We start from the raw sequence: 20490 nt of genomic DNA, 5'->3' as shown, positions 1-20490 counted from the left end.
TTTGCTCCCTCTTTTCCTGGCCATGAGCAATTGCTACTTCAGAGCAGTCAAAAGGGCTGATCCAATCTCAAAAATCTGGTTATCAAAGGGTGAACTTGGCAGTGGTTTGCATTACTTAGAGACCAGGAATATATACTAACCCCTTGTGTTCCTTTAACATCCTGTTGTCAGCTGTAAAGAGACATTTACATTGCATTATAATTGTCTTTTCACTTGTCCATTACTGTTCTAGATTGAATTCCTTGCAGGGAGGAACTTTGTCCTTCCACTGCATATAACCAGGACCTAGCCCAATGCCTGACAAAGAATGGGAAATAAATAAATCGATTAAATGAATGTTTGTGAACATGTATTAAGTCAGCCTGCCAGGGCTAAACAGCAAATAACAACTTAACTTTAGATAAAAACAGATTCTTTCTGAGCTTCCCTCTGAAATGATACTCCATATTCAAGCGCCAATGTGGAGAATGAGCCAGATGTCTAACTGGATCAGGGCCAAACCTGGACTCAACTCTGGGGGTTTTGAAAAGGAACCTTTTCTGGACTTTCACCCGGGCATTCACCCCAGGGGTATGTGATAAAACATCCATGTCTTTAAAAGTAAACATTCATTGCCTCAAAATAAGAAAGGATTACACTCTGTTGACAGGCTTAAAAGTTATTGATTGCACTATGCAAAAACCTGGTCTTCTTACATACGTGTATGTATGTGCATTTATATGCATATTATATATGTGCAGGTGTGTACACATATATACACATGCAGATATAGATAAATAGTTATTACTGAAGTCTAGCTTAGCTTAGCAGGAAAATAAGAAAAGACAAACAATGGCTCAGAGATTTGCCTATATTTTTACTATGGAGGATAGTCATTTGGTAGTTCTAAATAGACCTGCTTAAGGACATATATGCCAGTGTATTCATTTAACAAACATTAATATTTACCATATTCATTGGATATCTATGTCTTAGGCACTATTGTAGGCACTTGAGAACTATTAATGAGAAAGAGAGAGAGGCAGGGAGGGGGAGAGAGAGAAAGAGCAGGGGAGAGGGAAGAGAAAATAAATTCTCTCCATGTGTAAACACACATTAAACATAACAAAATTACATAGTATGTTAAGTGGTGATAAGTGCTATGGAAAAAAATTAAGCAAGATAAAATGATTCAGGAGTGCCAGTGGAGGTCGTGGAGGTGGTGGCAGGAGCGTGGGAAGGTGGAGAATTAAATGGGATGACCAGATTAAACCTCATTAACTAGGTGAGATTTGAACAAAAACTTAAATGAGAGGGAATGAGTAAAGTGGGTATCTTTGAAAATAACATATCTAAATTGTCTATAGGTCTTGCAATATATCACAGATATTTTAATTAAACTCAGAATTTCAATGGTTATAATTAAAATGACTATCTGAATTAAGATAGACATAATTCATTTAAAAATCAGAATATGAAACAGAACTATAATTAATGAAATTTACTCATCATTCTCTTCTGTTTGTCAAAAGAAGCCTATGTTTACCTAAAACTTATACAGGGTAAAAACAACTAAGAGAGCTAGAGAAAGAGAGAAAAGTCAACAGAACAAATATTAACATTGCCAGGAGGCCAAAGAAATGCAGTTATATCATCTAGTAGCTTGAGTATCAAGGTTTCCTGTTATATAATGAAGACGGAGGTAGTTCAAAGGACTGCAATAATCATAAAATGGTCAGGATATGATCTCAGATTTGTTTGATGTCACAACCCACCATCTCACTCTTGATGGTGGCCCCTACTACATTTTATTATTATATTTGTGTCTATCATGGGAGATAAAATGTAGGTGAGTTAAATCTTCACAAGAACAGAAGAGAAATGTAAGTAGGATGTGATGATCACACTGCACTGTTACTTGGTCCCAGAACATAAGAAATGGTGAGATAAGGACCTTATGGTCATAGCCACATTCAAATCTTGTGACACTATTGCCTTTGGAAACCAAGGTTTTAGAAATATATATAGAGGCAACTGGACTATTTCTGAGCTACAGAAGTCATTTCAACTCAAGAGACAGGGTTGCATAAGCCAAAGTGAACCAAATGCTAAGGATGGCATGATGGGATAACGGGAAGATTCCTGGACAGAAGACAGAAGATCTGAGTTTCTGTCCTGCCTCTACCATTAACTCATGTGACCTTGGGCAAGTCACTTCACCCCTATGAGCCTTGGTTTCCTCATGCATAAGAGGCCCAGTGCTGTAAAGATTAAAGAATGACAATGGGTATCTTTCCTTTAGGAGCTAATGATAGGTTGTCATAAATAATTTATTTGTATATCTGTCTTTGGAACCTGAAAATTTGATTCAGAAAGCTGAGAATAGGAAACTCCAATGCTGGGGAGATAATGAATACTGAGAAGTAAGCTATCATAAATTTAGTAAGGACAGGCTAACAGGAACTCCATGGACCTCTTTTAGAACCAGAGTTATCAGAATAAGTTTGTTCTCCCAACATTCTTCTGTGTTCTACGCTCTGTACACCACCACAGTGCAGATGAAGAGAAGCAACAGCCATAGCACTAAGGGCCCAGTTCCTGAACTAGGGAGAAGAGAGTAGGAGAGCAAAGATATTATTAGCTCTTAGATCTATACAATAAACACAACATTCAGGAAAAGTTAGTCCCTGTCTAAGTGAGAGAGATTCAGAATCCCATTCAAAGCTGATTCCTCAGCATAGTTTGGAGCTGAGGGAATATTGACTGTTGAGGGCTGTTTCTGGAGTAGCACAAGCTTTGGGAGTTCCTAGTCTTCATTGAAGCAGGAGGGAACCTGGGAATAAGCATTACAGAAGGAGGCCAATGACAGTGACCAGTGTCCATTTAGTGCCTGGCATTTGAGCCTTGGCTGACCCACTGCTCTGGCCATGTCAGTTAAGCCTGTAATCCTTTACTTTCCTGCTAGCTTTCCCTTAGAAGGGCTAGCCTTTCCTCTCATTCCATTTGCCTGAACTCTGAGGGGGTTTCAGTTTCTTTTAATCAAAAGCAGCTTGATCAGAAAGAATACCACCATGAGCCTTGCCTGCTGGCTCATGAAATAGACCAGAAACAAGAAGAGTGTTTCTTCCCAATCTCCCTACATCTGCATTCCTGGTGCCGTGCCAGGTCTGTCACAGTTGCCAGGGTGGAAAGGCACCAGACCCTTCTGGGTTTTTGGATTTTGTCTTCACAAACCAAGAGACATCTCTTCACTTTCTTGGTTTCTTGCCCCCCATTAGTGAATAGCCCCTGGCCCTGTGGCACTCACTAGGGCAACAAACCACCTCCACCCTTGAAGCAGGTGGATTTTTTTCTAAGGAAAAAGTTACCAGGGCTTCCAGGAGCAGGCAGCAACAGCAAGGAGAGGAGATCCCATTTGTGTGATGAAAGCACTGTGGGAGTTCCCAATCAATTGACGTTCTGGAATTGGCTAAGAACATCTCATAGGGAGAGGATCAGGACATTCTAGACAATAACTAATGGTTTGTTTCTTTCTGTTTTCTCCTTCAGATCTAAGTGGCTGCTCCTATTCTCCACATTCCTTCTTCCCAAAGTATGTCCCTGGAAAAGATTTGCTGGGAAGGGATGGTCTGAGCCTGAGCTACCCATATTCAACTATTATGCCTTATCTTCTCAAAAGAAAACCGCGATTGGAGGGGTTAAAATATCCTGGCTCTACAGCTTCTGGAGCAGGGCCAAGCCCAAGAGGAGGCAGGGCCCTTAGGAATGCCAGGACATCCCTGCTAGGACAGCTTATGGACACAGCTCAGAGGGAAACCAGACCAGGCCAGTAATGCCAAGGTAGGAGGAAAGAGCCAAGTGGGGAATAGAGGTATCGCATGGGGGGCCAAAGGCCAGAGGGAAGGTCAACCAAGGTGCTGATGCCAGAGATGGAGCCTAAATAAATGGGAGATAGGAAGGACCAAATGGATATTGAGCAGGGAGGGGATAAGCCTGGGGAGTAGAACAGAATTTATTAAGATGAAACTGGCAAGATGCCACAGCCCTTCAGTGTTCATTTAGTACACTCCCTTAATATCCTGAAGCAAGGCCTTGAGCTGTCAGCTTCCCACTGGACTTGTAGCACATGTGCCAGGGCATTCTGGTAACAGAGAAGCAACTCTGAACCAGCCAGAGTCAAGGGCAAAGCTAGGACAGAGTTGGCTTCCTAGAGGAGAGGGTGGCAGTAAGAGACCAAGACCAAGCAATGGTATAGGAAATACTGGCCCATTTCATGGATGTCAAGGTCAAAGAGGCAACTAACATAGAGGAAGAGCTAAAGGAAATGGTCTCATTGAACTCTGGCAGAGACCAGGAGTGGTGGGATGGAAGATTGTTGCAATGTGGGATTGTGAAATATAAAGCTAAATTATTCAAGGAAATATATCCAATAGGGGGTGGGGAAGAGCAAGAGATAGCTCAGCCCCAGGAAATGGGGCAGGCTAAGAGATGCAGGGAAAGCAGGTACCAGCTTGATTGTGGGGTATAAGGTGGGACTCCCCTGAGTGAACTCAAAACCCCAAGAGAGGGGAACCTGGGTGGCTCAGTTGGTTATACATCTGCCTTTGGCTCAAGTCATGATCCCAGGGTGCTGGAATCAAGCCCCAAGTCAGGCTCCCTGATCAGCAGAGAGTCTGTTTTCTCCTTCTGTCCATCCCCCAGCTTGTGTGCTCGCATGTGTGTGCGCTCTCTCTCTCTCAAATAAATAATAAAATCTAAAAAAAAAAAAACAAAGGTGCAAGAGAAGCAAGTAGAAGAGAGCTATAGTGGGGCACCTAGGGGCATACAGGGAGAATGATTGCCTAAATATGTCGAAGCACCTGACTCTTCTTTCAGTCTGAGAACCAAAGACCATTTCCAGACTTGCACTGACCAGTAGGGCAATGTTATTCATGTTCTTGCTAACAAAAGCCTTTTCAGTCTTGGGATGGAAGAGGCAGGCTTTGAACATCTGGATGCTAATTATGAACAGTGGGGTTGAGAAGAGAGCCAGTATGGAACTTAACAAAGAAGGACTCGGGGAGGAGCCAGCAAAAACTCCAAGGCTCAGTGGGACTTAACCTACCTCCTGGGGGCAAGAAATCAAATGCTGTATTCAGATGCCATTCTCATATGCCACTGCTAAGACTGTAAAGAGGTACATTCTTTCCAGGGACCACTTTGGCCATATGTCAAAAGATCCATAAAAATATGCCTAGCCTTTGAACAAAACTTCCACCTCTAGGGATCTAATCTAAGAAAATAAGGATTGATACAAACTCAGCTCTATGTACAAGAAAGCTCACCATCTTGTTATTCATGCTAAGGAAAATTAGAAGTAATATAAACACCCTAGATGTCCATCAACAGATGAATGGATCAAGAAGATGTGGTATATATACACAATGGAATACTATGCAGCCATCAAAAGAAATGAAATCTTGCCATTTGCGACAACATGGATGGAACTAGAGCGTATCATGCTTAGCGAAATAAGTCAAGCAGAGAAAGACAACTATCATATGATCTCCCTGATATGAGGAAGTGGTGATGCAACATGGGGGCTTAAGTGGGTAGGAGAAGAATAAAGGAAACAAGATGGGATTGGGAGGGAGACAAACCATAAGTGACTCTTAATCTCACAAAACAAATTGAGGGTTGCTGGGGGGAGGGGGTTTGGGAGAAGGGGGTGGGATTATGGACATTGGGGAGGGTATGTGCTTTGGTGAGTGCTGTGAAGTGTGTAAACCTGGTGATTCACAGACATGTACCCCTGGGGATAAAAATATATGTTTATAAAAAATAAAAAATTAAAATAAAAAAATTAAAAAAAAAAGAAGTAATATAAACATTCAATGGTGGGCTAATGTAAGGAACTTCTGGAAAATGAACCACTATATGACCACACTAAATCACGCCTGTAAAGAACCCTAAGTGGCATTGGGAAATGCTTATGTTGTAAAATGCTATGTGGGAAAGCAAAAGCAAAATAAAACAAAACAAACAGAAGTAGAAAGTGGTATACATAGGAAAATTTCAGTCTTGTGAAAAAATTTATATATATGTTCAAATGCACAAAACTAAAATGAGGAATACTAAGGCATTAATAATCATTGTCTTGAGTAGGGATGTTATAGATTGTGTTAAAATTCTCACCAATTTTTAAAAATTAACCTGTGTTATTATAAACAGAAAACAGAAACCTACCATATAATACCTGAGCAGAATTAGGGCATGGGGAGAAATTCATTATGTTGAGGAGTTCTGCTTCCTTGTTTGACACTTCGTAATCATACCACAAAGTAACGCATGAACACACGGTCTGCAAGTCTTCTAACACCTTTAGAGCACTGTGGGTTCTGATTGCAGATAAGCTGGACACAGAGGACCCCAAATCTTTGACTTCTAAATTACTGAAATCTTTAATTCTGTTAAGATGTAGCTACATTTGACCCATTTGTAGAACACAGTAAAGACAAGTGAGATCGAACTTTGTTGAAACCAATGCAAATATTTATTACTACATTGCTGAATGGAACCAGTATTATAACCCATGTCTCTTGATTTATAAGGCATGCCAGAACTTCTACAGCAAGTTGATTGGGAAAGGGGAAAGAGCAGAACTGGGGTAAAAAGGACTAGCCAAGCTATGGTAATGAGCAGACTAAGTGTTATCCAACGGGGGACTGGATACTCGGGATCACTGTGAGGGTATCCAAGAACTCTAATCTGATGGAACTTGGCATTGGCACATGGTGGTTTCATAGACCAGTTTTTTAATATTTCGAGAATCGAGAGGTATTTACCTTAGTTAATGGCAAGAGTCAGATGGATAAGATGGTGTTACAGGCATGAAAGATGTAATGGCTGTACAACTGTGCCTCACAAAGACAGAACAGCATTTAAAAACTAGAAGCTGCTTTAGAATACAATGCAGCTTGAGGGGTCCAATGAGATCCTGAGCACCCATCAACCTGACTGTAATGCCCTGTCTCTTTTACACTTAGCCTGTGTTTCCACTGTTCCTGCAGTTTACTGCCAACTTCATGTGTTCTTTTTGTTTCATGGCTTCTGCTCATTAATGCCATCTGTTGCCTTCATCGTTTCTACTTCCTGTGTCTTTCCAACTTCTGTCCCTGCTACCAACAGCAGGGGCTCTCCAGAGACTTAGACTCTCTAACATAGAAGGTCTTATTTGTGCTGTTGCTTACCTTTTTCCTCATTGGGTAGGGCTCTCCTGCCTGATTACTTCATAGAACATTGATAGGCCCAAAATGGGTTGCTCTTGGATGAGACAGGCAAATGTGGTAGAATCAGCTGGGTGCAGGAGGTGGAAACTGTGGCTAGTTTTTCTCAGAATGGACAACGGGCATTCTAAGAATTGAAAGTATAAGAGATTCCTCCCTTATCACATGGAGTCCATCCAATTTGAGACAGACCCTAGCCAAAGCTTAGAGTAAGACAGGGATCTGTCCTTAGAGAAATGAAAGCTGGCGAAGTTCTGGGAATCATAGTCCCATAAGAGAAATTGAGTCAGATGCCAGACAGGGCACACATGGCAGAAAATGGGAAAAGACTATCACATAATGCACACTTCAATGTCTATGGCTCATCCCAGCCATATTGGATTTCAGACTTGGAACAGTAGATTGGTTAATGAGCTTTGTATCTCAACCAGTCTTGGTCAAGATTAGTTTAGAACTGAGCCATTTTGAACGAACACACTGGATGCCTCTGGTCTTCTGTTGAAATTCCACAGATGCTTTCCCCATATCTAGGGAGGAAATTTTGCCTCCTTGAAGAGTATATTCTTTATCTAACAGGGTGTTAGGAAATACTTTCTGAACTTTTGAGTTTGGGATCCTGAATTTAAATAGTCAATACAAATTCCTCCATTTTATTCTGAATGGGCATCACAGTATTTAAATTTTTTTCTTTAACATGAGAACTGGTTTCCTGTGGCTGCTGTAACAAATTACCACAAATTTGGATGGTTAAAAACAATAGAATTGTGGGGCAGCTGGGTGGCTCAGCCACTTGAGCATCTGCCTTTGGCTCAGATCATGATCCCAGGGTCCTGGGATTGAGCCATGCATCGAGATCCCTGCTAGGAGGGAGTCTGCTTCTCTCTCTCCCTCTGCTCCCGCTTGTGCTCTCTCTCTCTAAAATAAGTAAATGAAATCTTAAAACAACAACAACAACAATAATAGAAATTTATTCTCTTACAGTCCTAGAGGCTTGAAGTCCCAAATCAAGACATTGGTAGGACCATGCTTCCTCTGAAGGCTTTAGAAAAGAATACTCTTGCTTCTTCTTAGCTCCTGATGGTTGCCAGCAGTCCTTGGTGCTCCTTGGTTTACAGTTGCATTTCTCTAATCTACTCATCTCTTTATATGGCCATCTTCTCTCTTCTTATACAAATTCTAGTCATCAGATTAGGGCTCACCCTAATCCAGTGTGACCTCATTTTAACAAATTACATCTGCAAAGACCCCTTTTCCAATGAAAGTCATATTCTGAAGTTCCAGGCAGACATGAGTTTTGGGGCCACACAATCCAACCCAGTATAACATATGTTAAATATTCCCCAATTTTTGGTCAAGTAAATAATGGAAAGAAAATCCTATGCTTTTCTTAGTCTCCATTGGGTGAGGTCTATTTCTTATTTATATTTCTAAAATGGATACACGATGCAGAGATGACTAAGATCATGAAACCTTGAATCTTTAACCAACTGCCTATCATCACCATAGATTCTCAAGCAATCTGAGCAGAAGGGACATCTGGCAAATGGACACTGCTTATAACTAACTGAAATTTTGGCTCTAAACTTCCAAGGAACCCCCCTACCCCATTCTAAGATTTGAAACATTGAACCACTGGGCCTCTGGTCTAAAGCCCCGAATAAAAGCAACAAAATGTCTTCTTAAAGATTCCAAAGTCAAGATTATAGCTTTCCATAGTGACAAGAGATCAAAAAGGATTCATTCAAATGAAAAAGTGTCCCAAGGGGAAAAAAGTTGATCTCTCTCCCTCAGGAAGCCACAGACACTGAGGATAAAGATATGGGCTTTGGAGTCAACTTTGACATGAGTTCAGATTCTGATTTTGCCACCTACTTGTTGGAGGACATTTTTCAGGGTAGGTTATCTTTTAAGTCTCAGTTTCCTCATTAGGACAACGGAGATAATTAATATCTTCCCAGAACTATGGTGAACAGTAAATGAGATCATCTATGTAATACATTTAGTACATGTGAAGTGCTAGCTATAATCATTACTAAAAGCTACAACAACTGGCCCAAATTGTTCATATTAGGCCTTTTAACTCATAAAGCCCACACCGATTTCTACTGGAACTTCCAAGAGCAAGAATGCCCTCCCACGTAGGAAGTATCCAAAGACCTTTTCTCACGAGCCACATGAAGGACAAATTCTCCACAGGGCAAACCAAAGAGCAGTCTCATATCAGCCAGACATATTAACCTAGAAGTTACAAACTGGTGGATTCCATGCCGGATTCTGTGCCTCATGAGTTTTCATTGATCTTGACAATATTTTTAAAAATTTAGAATTTGTTGTGTTAAAAATCCAAAGATGTTCTTTAAAAATCCAAATTTCTGAGTTGAAAAATCAGAATACCAGGCAATATTATGCCTTAATCTTCCCACGAATAGAGCGTCTATATACCATATTTTACAAACTGGAGCACTTTTGAGAGTGAGAGGAGGTTCTGATAATACTTGTGCCTGAACAACAGGCTTTAAGTGAAACTGCTTGAGGCAAATAGGGATAATGGTTGGTCCCCTTACCCATTACCCCAGTGTTCTGGAGCTAAGTAGGAATGAATGCCTGCCTTCTGGCTCTCTCAGTTAGCCCCCACCTCTAAGGTTTTGAATTTTCAACCTCCATTTTAATACCTTTGTATATCATACCCAGTAATAGGCCCTTTGTCACCACAATCAAACATCCCTGATCTGGGCTTCTATCATCTTCCTTCTCTAAGAAGGAAGGAGTATGGAATGAGTCATCAATCAATGCATATGCTGGACTTCATTCACGAGCTATCAGGGATTCTTATAGAATTTCCAACAGCATAGTAACACCTATGTAATGTCATTAATACTTTGTCAACATCCAATGTCTTGTTAATTAGTCCTTCTCTGCATCTATAGGTCATATATCATTGGGTTATGTCATATATGTCACAATAATTTACAGACATTGTAAAATTCTTTTTTTTTTTTTTTTTTTACATTATAAGATTCTTGAAGTGCCCTCTGAATCATAAAAGGATTGGTTTAAGAGGAACACAAACTAATTCTTTGAAAATTCTGAATTTTTAAGAAGTCCCCATCCAATGACTGGATTATGTTCCAAAAGTTTGCTTGTAAGTTTAGCATAAAGAATCAAAAGACAGGGCGCCTGGGTGGCTCAGTGGGTTAAGCCGCTGCCTTCGGCTCAGGTCATGATCTCAGGGTCCTGGGATCGAGTCCCGCATCGGTCTCTGCTCAGCAGGGAGCCTGCTTCCTCCTCTCTCTCTGCCTTCCTCTCTGCCTACTTGTGATCTCTCTCTGTCGAAAAAATAAATAAAATCTTTAAAAAAAAAAAAAGAATCAAAAGACATATTCTTATAAAATAATGCTGTCACCTTTCTACACCCCAAGTAAAATGAATTATATATATTATAAAATAAATACACTGTAGTGTATCTAAAGATTAGTACTGGATACTAATCTATCCCTGGGTATTGGTAGTTTGAATTCTGTATGTAAGAGGAAGTATCTTCTAATAATTCTTTTTTTTTTTTAATTTGTAAGTACTCACTCTTTAGAAATTCTGAATCAAGGCCAGTGGTGGGAGAAATAATTTATTGAGATGGTTTCTCTTCTGCTCATTTATATGTGCAAAATGTTTATTCATGTAGCATTTGTAAAATAAGCATAATACATATAATAAATGTCAAAGTTCTCTATTACCTAGAATATTTGATGTATAGAAATAAACATAATACAGAAATATAGAAAAAATGTCATTCCTTGATCAAAGTAGATTATTTGAAACTTACGGTATGGGATAGAATTATTTAGAGCTGGTGGGTGAGTTGGAAAGCATCCTGCTTGAAGAGATAGGCAACCTTGTTTTGAGTTCAATCTCTGCTATTAACTGATTGTGCAACTTTGGGTAAAATAGCTTACCCTCACTGAGATACAGCTTTCTTATCAGAAATCTGAATAAGAATGATAAAAATAATTTATATTTCACAGACTTGTTTTGAAGATAAATTGAGGTAACCTATGTGATACAGCTTCGTACGCTGTGAAATGCTGTGAAAGAATAAATAGAAAAGTGAATGAACATCTTTTAAGCTCTTATTATGAATGAAGAAATAATTAACTAGCTACCAATACTAATTACAGTGGCAGCAGTGGTATCATTGCAATTGCCCCTCTAAATCTTCCTCTTGTTAGATACAAATGAAAAGACCAGATCATCTCTTCCACTCTAAGCAGAAACCAGTCTCCTCCTACTGAAAATACTCACTGAACAGCAGGCTTGTAAACATCCTGCCTTCTGATTTTAATGACAATATTACAATGGAGATGAGGCCACATCCTGGCCTACACCCCAGAGTAGGAGTGATATTGACTCATTGCGAATATTATGAAGGAGAAATACCTTCTTAAAGAGTTAGATAATGGCAACATTCAGCCAAACTTGGACTTCATATTTTTATGGGTCAGGGGGAGGAAATGGTCTTGGGTCGAACTAGAACCTATTAATGGTATTATTATTTGATTCCTAGAACTTACATAGTATTGTGTGTTGGTTTGCTGCAGATGCCATAACTAAGTGCCACAGACTGGGTGGTTTAACAGAAATTTATTTTTTCACAATTCTGGAAGTTAAAAGTTTAAGATTGAGGTCTTGGTGTAGACCAAGTGTAGCTGGTTTCTTCTGAGGCTTCTTTCAGCTTGTAGATAGCTGTCTTCTCCCTGTGTCTTCACATGGTCTCACTGGGTGTATTTACATGGTCTGTGTGTTTCTATGTCCTGATCTTCTCTTCCTTTTTTTTTTTTTTTTTTTAAGACTTACTTATTTGAGAGAGAGAGAGAGTGAGCATGTGAGAATGGGGTGAGGGGGAGAGGGAGAGAAAGAATCCTGAGGCAGACTCCCCTCTGAGTTGGAGCCTGATGCAGGGCTTGAGCCCAGGACCCTGAGATCATGACCTGAGCTGAAATCAAGAGTTGGCCACTTAACCAACTGAGCCACCCAGACATCCTCTAATCTTCTCTTCTTCTAGGAGTATCAGTCATATTGTATTAGGGCCCACACTAATGGCCTCATTTTTAACTTAGTACATTTTTAAAGACCTTATCTCCAAATATAGTCACCTTTTGAGGTATGAGGGGTTAGAACCTCAACATATGAATTTTGAGGGAATGCAATTCTGTCCATAATACCTTATAAGATAAATCAGTGAACTTTGTTCTCAAGAAATTTTCCCTGTGCTATGTCCTTTATCTTTTCCTTCTCCCTCTAGTCTTGTCCCACCCCCACTACCAAAACCACCTAGACCCTTCAGTTTCATAGCACTTCAAACACTATTTCATGAATATAACATCACTACTGACATTGGCAGCTCCATTTCACTGACATGGTGTTCAAAAAAAGCTTGTGTAGATTAAAATACCAGTTCTTCATGAAACATCTTCAAAAAGTCTTTCTAGAAGCCACTCTTCCTTGACCCACATTCTATGCTTCTACTTATTTTAGTATCTAAGTAATTCCAAGGTCTATATCAAGACTTCTTGTCTACTGGTCTACTCATTTCCTTAGATTCTGGTTTCTTGATAAGCTTGTTTTATCTTTTAGTCATTCTTCCAGAATGGAATTCCTCCCCCCCCCCTTGATTCTTAGTCATTACCCAGAAGGAAGTCATTAGAAGTGGGCTTGATATTGTTCTTCCAACTAAGCATATTTGTCTTCATCTATTCACACAAGAGATGCATGTTTCAAACCTTGTAGCGCGACTCAGGCTAACTCCTAAGTAAGCCAACTTACAGTCTTGATGCTTGTTTGCCACTCCATTTGTTCTCCACCCTGAATATACTAAGCTGATGGTTTCAGTGATGTTACATAACAGGGATTTCATCAGCTTTCTGGCTAGTGACATATATGGCTATGTTTGTGACCTCAGATACTCCAGGACCATGTAGCTCCCAGACAAAATTTAATTACACTGACGAGCATCCTAAAATGAATATGTCATCAAGCATAATAACAATGTCAAATCTATCATTGACAAAAAACACCAGTCCATCAGTGATAATCAATTAATATTTTCCAAGGTTTTTGAAACAAAAGGCTTTATAGACATTTCCAGACACCAATAAGAGTTAATAGGATTATTAACTCACAGGACTAGTTTTTTCCCTTGTATTTTCTTCCTTCTAATTTAAGCCCCAGCTACTAAGATAATTTCAGAATAAAATAGTTTGTTTTTTAAATTTTTTAAAAAGATTTTTATTTGTCAGAGAGAGAGAGCACAAGCAGGGGGAAGAGCAGGCAGGGGGAGAAGCAGATTTCTCACTAAGCAGGGAGCCTGATGCGGGGCTTGATCCCAGGACCCTGGGCCCATGACTTGAGCCAAAGGCAGATGCTTAGCCAACTGAGCTAGCTACACAGGTGTTTCAGGAAAAAAAAAAAAAATAGATTAAGTCCAGGTACCTAAATGATGAGATAATAACAGTTCTTCTGATGCTATAGAATGCAACCTCCTCTTGAATAAACTTAAAATGAGACTTTGCTGAAACAGGTTTGTAAAACTAAATATTTTTCAACTTTTACAAGCAGCCACTTCCCAATCCTCTGGCAAGCATGCCATAGGCAGCTACCCCTATATAAATATGCAGTTAGAAAGATAAACACTCATTAAAGTCCCTAGTGGTAGCATTGTTTCTCAGGGTTCAGCAATATTTGTTCAGTAAGTAGATAAAGAAAGAGATTAGCAATGTTTCCATTGGGCTTTACTCCTTCCTAAAGCCAGCCAGCCCTCTCCTTAGGAGCATGGCAGTCTTGTGTGTGTGTGTGTGTGTGTGTGTCTGTGTCTGTGTGTGTGGGTGTGTGTGTTCCAGAATGTCTTAGGACAACTTTCTGCTTCAAGGACAAACCAAACACCTCATTGGGTACATGCTAAGTTATTCATTTTTTTTAGGACATTAATTTTAGTAACTTAATAAGTCAGACTTCCAAAATAATAGGAGTAAATCTGTAGAACAAATTTCTTATTTAAACATGTCAGTATAGCTTAAATATTTACACGTGAAAGTAAAAATGAGTTGGGTGCGTGCTCTAATCTCATTTCATAGACTTACAGACTGTCTAAGGGCTTAATCTATCAGTTAGTGTAGAAAGAGCTCTCGTCTTGGTTCCAACTGAATTAAGGCAACGATTAACCATATGATATTTGGGAAAGCTGGGCTGGGCTTACCTTACAAAATAAAGGAGAATGGAGAAGATGAGCTCTAATATCACTCGGATTCCAAAAATTTATGATATGCTCTTGGTGAAAATAGATCTCATCTTCCTATCTCAAAATGTTTTGGTGAGATTAAATGCCAGGATGTACTCCAAAGCATCCATGTTGACCATGGAATAGAATTCACAGGTGAGGAGTAACTGTATTTGCTTTCTTAAATCAGGATTTGGCAGAATAAATGAAAGAAAAACAATAGTATAAAATATTTGCCCCTCCACTTAGAGAAGGAAGGAAATAATTTTAGATTCTAGAGTTATTTGTGGCTCTTTCAGATAGAGATTGGGTGAAGTAATTAAATTTGTCATGTGTTAATATGTTGGTTCTGAACAACTAATGTAAAATCTTTGACAAACAAAGCAATATGGTTCTCTTATCTGATGAAAATTTTCAAAATATTAACAAACTAATCTTTTCAAAAGATTAATTTAGTATTTAGGTATATGTTACTTTCTTTAAACTTGTTCATTGTTAATTAATTTCAAATACTTTTCCAGGGTCTGGGGATACAATGGTGAACAAAACAGGCAGTCACTGCCACCAGGGAGCTTAACTTCCGACATTCGTAAGGGAAAATAAAAATACATACTAATAACTATACCAAATCAGTAGAGGGATAAGTGACATAGTAATATTTAAAACAAAGTAAGAAAGATAGAGGAGTATCAAAGAAGGGAAATACTGTTTTCTTTGGACTGGCCAGAGAATACGTCAATGATAGGGAACAACAGGAGACTGGAGGGAACAAAGAGGAAGTCATGTGGATACAGTCCAGGTAGAGGGAACAGCAAAGGCGAAAGCTCTATGCAAGAGGGACCTTGGGGTATCTGGAAACAGCAAGAAGACCACAGTGGTTGAGTAAGAATAAAAGGAATGATTCCCAAGGAAATCCAAGGAAAGAGTAACTTACCGTCACCTTAACATTGACTTTAAGTCCAGCAAAAACTTTAAGTACAGAAAAAAAAAAAAAAAAGGACTTTATTTATTTATTTATTTATGTATTCATTCATTCATTCATTTATTTGAGAGAAAGAGAGAGCGCATCCACAAGCCCGGGTGGGGGGTGCAGAGGGAGAGAATCTCAAGCAGATTTCCTACTGAACACATAGCCTGACTTGAGGCAGGACTCAATCCTAGGACCCCAAGATCACGACCTGATTCAAAACCAAGAGTCGGACACTTACCTGACTGAGCCACTCAGGCACTCAAGTCCAGCAGAAACTCTTTATTGAACTTCTTTTGTTTTGTGCCTCAGTGTTTCATTTGTAAACTGGGGATGATAATGGTACCTCATAGGCTTGTGAGAACTAAATGACTTACTAAATATAAAGAATAATTAAGATGGCATCTACCACTGAGTAGACCATGGAAGGCTAGTTTTTATTACTGTTATCATCATCTCTTTATTCACAACATCAATAAATCAATTTTTTAAGCCAATAGTATTATTTTGTGTCAACCATTAATTATTGGGTGAGTTTCCTTACACATGTTCTTAGAACATTAGGTAAGGTCATGGTATGTGATGACTCAAGTGCAGAGGTTCATGTCATCAAATGTCTTACAGAGAACTTAAAATACACTGAAAAGAACTGGGGTATGAAATTTAATATGTTAATTTAGACATAAAATGAATATGTTATATGCATATACTCAATGGAGTTTTTCTTTATTTTTTTCAGTCAATCTTAGTTTACTCTCTTGATGGCAACACAGAATACTTGGATGTTTGCAATCTCTTTCACATTCATTTGCAGCATGTGGTCTGAATTGATTCCTTGTTTCTCAATTACAACCATCATGGAATCAAGATTAATAACCTGCTCGGTGAGTTTTGTACACTTTGGAATCTGGAGACTTTGTACTCATTGTGGCCTTTCTGGCTCTCTGTGGTTCTTTCTAAATGCTCCTGCAGTGAAGGTCAAGGACAACAGCAAAGACAGGGAACCTGCCTGACTTTGGGCCATCCCTACCTGCTTCCATTATTTCTTCTCTTCTCCCAGGGATTTAATCATGGTTGAGGAGAGTCTGGAAGTAGATTTAAAGTTCACTAATAAAACTCCTGTCCTTAGAACAATGCCTGGCATATTGGGGTGCTCAATAAGTATTTGAGGAATAATTAAACATATGATAGGTCCAGTGGACCATGGTGCACTCTCCTAAAGAGACTGTCACTGAAGCATGACTGAGAGGTAGAGCACCTGTCTACTGTACTATCCTGTGGAGCTGGAGTCCCATCTTCTCCTGCCACATGGAGTATCTGCCTACATTATCAGGCTCTTCAACTCAAGACACAGGGAACCTGGGGCAGGCTTTACTTTTAAAAAGTGGCCATTGCACTTGGTTTCCCTAGTTTTAAGAGATTGAGAAGAGCTTATGGAGAGAGAAAGAAAGAAAAGAAAAGAAAGAAAGGGGAGAAGGGAAGGAAGGAAGGGAAGAAAGGGGGAGGGAGGTAGGAATAGAAGGAGGGAAGAAAGGAAGGGAGGGACGGAGGGAGAAAAGAAAGAAAAAAGGAAAGAAAGAAGGAAGGAAAAGATATCCTGGAAAGATTTTTATTTCTGGCCTCACTGGTCATTCCCTCAACATTTCTCTAGAAAATACTTAGTAGGTGTCCCTACCGTATTGAACATTGACTAAAGTAACATAACACTGTAGACCTGTATACAACCAAATAAAATACTTCATAAAAATCACAAGTGGCACAAAAATAGAATTCTATGTACCATATAATGTCAAATGGGAGGATTGATTTTCAGTGAAGAGAAACAGGAAAGCTTCAAGAGAAGAGGTGGTATTCTCTTTATCATGGAAAGAATGAAGAACATTTCAATCAGCAGAGTGATTATTTGTGATTAGTAAATACTAGAATATTAGCAGTAATAGAATAATAGCAATATTATACCACCTGTCAGAAAGTTTCATTATTAATCCAGCATCCAAATATGTCTCTGAATTTTTGTCTGTGATTCCTTGTGTCCCAAAACTGTGACTCTGAGCTACTTGAACCAAGAAACACAGGTAAGAACAAGTCAGTTTCTAAGACCATGAGCTGGGACACTTTCATAGTCTTTGGTGGAGGTATTTTTCCTTCTTTTCTTTACTGCACACATGAGAGATCTGTCCCAGATGACAGATTTTTGATGTTCATTCTTTCTCAGTTAATAATTGTATTTATTTTATTGCAGAAATGAATTACCATCTTTCTCTAAGAATGCTTTCAAGTATCATGTTTCTCCTGAATAATGATGAAAAGTGGAGACTATGACAGGTGTATATTTGAGAAAGATTTAAAGGGAGGATGAGATTGAGACTTTTTTTTTTCAAATTCCATTCCTACAATTTTGCCCATTTATTCAGCAAGTATTCATGAACCACCTGCTTTGTGTCAGCCTAGAGGACAGAAAGAGGATTCCTGGCAGAGCTATTAAGTGTTACTAATTTATACTGTAACTATTCAATAGAAATGCCCTCCCTTTTTTTCATATATGATGTGTAATCCAACATCTAGTTAAGGCTTTAATTTTGGTTGTTCGTTTCCCCCAACAGCGTGGATGAGTCATATTACTCAAGGAGCATTTGGTGGTTAAGAAGCAAGGAGCATAGTCAGGGCACATACATTCAACTAGTATTTACTGAGCCGGGTACTTTATATAAAATATAATGTTATGTGTAGTTTAGTTTTCTGAAAATGACAAACAGTAGAAGATAGAAGAAAGTAGGTGAGTTTTAAAGTTCAGCATACATTTATTTTTGTTCTGAAAAGGAGAAGGCAGGTGTGGGAAGAAGGCAGATAAAGCAAGTTGAATATCAGATTATCCACTGGGAGAAATTCAGTGCCCACCAAAGAAATGTCTACTTAAACAAGGACAGAGTATCTGCTACCTGCTGGACGATACAAAAGGTGACTCGTGCCTGAGGTTCGCTCCGCCTGTCGTGCCTCCAGCCCCACACTGTGGCTAACACGTCCTGCAATGTTGGGGACAGCCTGCCCGCTGGGGTGCCTCTAACCCGCGCTCCGCATGCGGGAGCCGGCAGCCGCCTCCCAGTAACCCCGCCTCCTGACGCCGGAGCCCCGCCCCGCTCGGGCGAGCGCGCCAATGGGCTGGGCCCCAGGGGGCGGGCCGCGGCCGGGCGGGAGGTGCGAGGCCCGGGGGGCGGAGCGAACGGGGCGGGGCGAGCGCGGCGGCGCGGTGGTGGCCGAAGCTGCTGGGGCGGCGGCGGTGGCAGCTTGGCCCGGCGTCCGCGGGTCGTGGGGGATGGGGGCGGCGAGCTCCAGCCCTCGGCGGAGGCGGCGGCGGCCGTGAGTGTTGGGCGGGCGTCCGCGTCCGGGACGCAGGATGGAGCGCCGCGGTGAGTGTGGGGCTGCGGCGCTAGGTCCGGCCGCGGCGGCTGGGGCTCGGGGCTCGCGGTTTGGGGCTCGGGGCAGGAGTGGTCCGCGGTGCGGCGGGCGGGTTACCGTCTAGGGTGTGGGTGGCCCATGCGGCGACCCCGAGCCTGGGGGGCGGCGGGCTGCGCTGGGGGTCGGACTCTTGTCCTCGGTGCTCCTGGTCGTCCGGGAGGGGTCCGACGGGGCGAACGGCACCTGGGGTGCGGCAGGAGTGGAGGAACCGGGAAGGGCGCAAGCAGTCGCTGCGCGGACACTTCGGACCCCGGATGGGTGTTCTGAGTTACGCGAAGCTGCGCGGCCGCCGCAGAGAGGCTCGCGGGACAGACTTAAATCGCGTCCCAGGCTCCCCCCCACCCCCGCCTCGCGCCCCCCACCCAGGAGCGTCCTGCAGCCCTTCTTCCTTTTGTGCCCTTATCGCCTCCGTGCGAAGTTCGGGGTTCCTTTACTTCTTAACCTATTGGTTTTCTTCACTGGGACTTCACGTTCGTCTTCCTCGCTTGGGGATCTTTTTGGAAGTTTGGTGGCGGTTTCTGAAATTTCAGTCTGACAAATCGCAAAGGTGAGATAAAATAACAGACATCTCGTATTCCATATCTACCTTTTCTTATCACACTTATGTCACCTAGGCCCAGGCTGTTTATTATTTGGAGAGGTGGGGGAAGAACTGTAGGTAGAAAAACACTTTCTCTTTCTGAGTGCCCCTACTCCTGCTTCTCTGTCACTCTCCACACCGCTCCCTTCTCCCTACTCCTCTTTTCCCCATAATAACTGTCCCTTCACCACCACCCCCTTCGTACAAGGTCTATCTCGCTTTTTCACCACAACCACTCTTTACAGATAAGGGTGAGGCGTTTTTTGGTTTATTTATTTATTTTTATTATTATTATTATTATTTTTACCACTACCCCTTTATACATTGGGGTTTGGGGATTTTTTGATGTCCTCAGTCTTCTAATGTTGGATATTTGGGGATAGTTAAGTGTTTGGTGAAATTTCCAAGACCGTGATGGAGCCAAAATTGCCATCGAGCTTTTGTTTCTCATTTCTCTTTTCCTTTCCTCTTTTAGTGAGAATTACCTTTGTATCTTCATTCCGTTTGTGAAAGGGGTTTTCTCTTCAGGAAAAAGAATTCATGAGTAAAGAAGTCAGAACAACTTCTCTGACTGAGAATCTTGGAGATTTAGATTCCTTTCTTCAGAGATTTCTTTAAGCAGTTTGCCAGAAATGCATAATTAAAAAATGCTCCCTGATTGTAGGAACAGTGCAAGTGAAGAGCCCTGACGCCTAAAATTCATTAACTTTATTGTATGAATAGCTCTGGTCTCCTGATTCTGAGAGGTATTTGAGAGTGAACTTGGAGGAAAGTAAAGTAGGCCTGGGTAGAAAACGTTTCAGTCCCCAAATCTGTAGGAAATAGAACTTTGGCTGAGATGGAGACAGCACTGTACAGCAAATCTGTGGTGGCTGGTCTTTCCCACTCTTCCCAGCTGCCTAAAATAGAACATCCACCTATATTATCGGTGCCTTCACTTCCCAGCTGTTGAAGCCCTTGACCTAGGAATGTGGGC

At 40.9% G+C, this 20490-nt stretch overlaps 1 long non-coding RNA gene across 5 annotated transcripts in view; it reads right to left on the bottom strand.

Moving 5' to 3' along the window:
• LOC131809314 (uncharacterized) overlaps positions 1-18573 on the bottom strand; it is a 105252-nt gene extending 86679 nt beyond the window's left edge. For all 5 annotated transcript variants that reach the window (XR_009345115.1, XR_009345112.1, XR_009345114.1 and 2 more), the window contains exon 1: positions 18418-18573. This is a non-coding gene — a long non-coding RNA (uncharacterized LOC131809314). The remainder of the gene's footprint in view (positions 1-18417) is intronic.
• Positions 18574-20490: the final 1917 nt, after the last annotated feature.

Source organism: Mustela lutreola, chromosome 10 (assembly GCF_030435805.1).
Source record: "Mustela lutreola isolate mMusLut2 chromosome 10, mMusLut2.pri, whole genome shotgun sequence".
Classification (NCBI taxonomy): Eukaryota; Metazoa; Chordata; class Mammalia; order Carnivora; family Mustelidae; genus Mustela; species Mustela lutreola.
The sequence above is the reverse complement of the archived record's forward strand: the minus strand, read 5'-3'. Positions and strand labels throughout refer to the sequence as shown.